Here is a 1039-nt window from a genome sequence, read left to right on the forward strand (position 1 = left end):
CCTGTGTCAAATGAGCTAATGCCAAAGAAGGGTCATTCAGAGTTTCTTCTAAATTCAAATTATCTTCTGTTCTAGCTTTAATAAAGATCCTGTCAACTGAATTTGCAGTTGATTGTGTTAAAGAGAAAGGACTTAAATCCACTCCCACTTATTCAAACCATCCCTACAAGCGGAAAGGTTGTATCAAGTTGTAGAAACAACCTTCAGGTAGACTTGTTGAAACCCTTGGAGCTCTCCTCTTTTTAAACCTCGGCACACCCCTGACAGAAATAATGACTATTGCTCTTTCTCGGTAGTTTTGTAGGGCCTCATGTGACAAAGAGGACTTCTCCAGAAACAGAGCTATCCCCCATGATTTTGATGTCCTGAAATGTCTCTGGACTTTTACAGGCAAGCTTTTAGCACTAGACTTCTGTCCTGTAACAGGGAAGGAAGGCAGTCATGGCCTTTAATTACTGGCACCTGCCTGGTAGATTTTATGCAACTGAGCAACTGTGAGTAAAGATAATGAGGAAAGTGTCTTGCTAACTTCAAGGGGGACAGGAATATTGAAAACATGCTTCAACAGGGAGGAATTTATTATCTATGTGGAGCCATCCATCTACATGTTGCTTATCCTACACTGATCGTCGGTAGTATCTCTTCAGTCAGTAGAAAGAAGTGGCTGCATGGGATGGTCAACACTTCCCTAGCATGAAGTCCAAGCTGACCAGCATCTGCACCTTCCACGTGTCAGTCCTTTCCCATCAAAACCAGTAGCTCAGTGGTTAAAGCACCCATAAGACCTTTGATGTCCAAAATGGGGGAGTTGCTAGGGTTTTAGTTATTTCTAGAAATATTTGGACACACAAAACGCTCACTAGAACTTATCCATCTGGGATTGGCTAAGAGATGCCATGAGTTTCACTTACTTATGCTTGATGAGTTCCACCAGTTAGATACTTGGGACCGAGCATGGAACTCAGTGTGGACTCACTAGCTCTCAGGGGAAAAAAAAACCCCAAAACTAGAAGAGGGCAGGACTTGGTTGAGGTAGGCT

The sequence above is a fragment of the Apaloderma vittatum genome, unplaced genomic scaffold, assembly GCF_000703405.1.
Source record: "Apaloderma vittatum isolate BGI_N311 unplaced genomic scaffold, ASM70340v1 scaffold6698, whole genome shotgun sequence".
In the NCBI taxonomy this organism is placed as follows: domain Eukaryota; kingdom Metazoa; phylum Chordata; class Aves; order Trogoniformes; family Trogonidae; genus Apaloderma; species Apaloderma vittatum.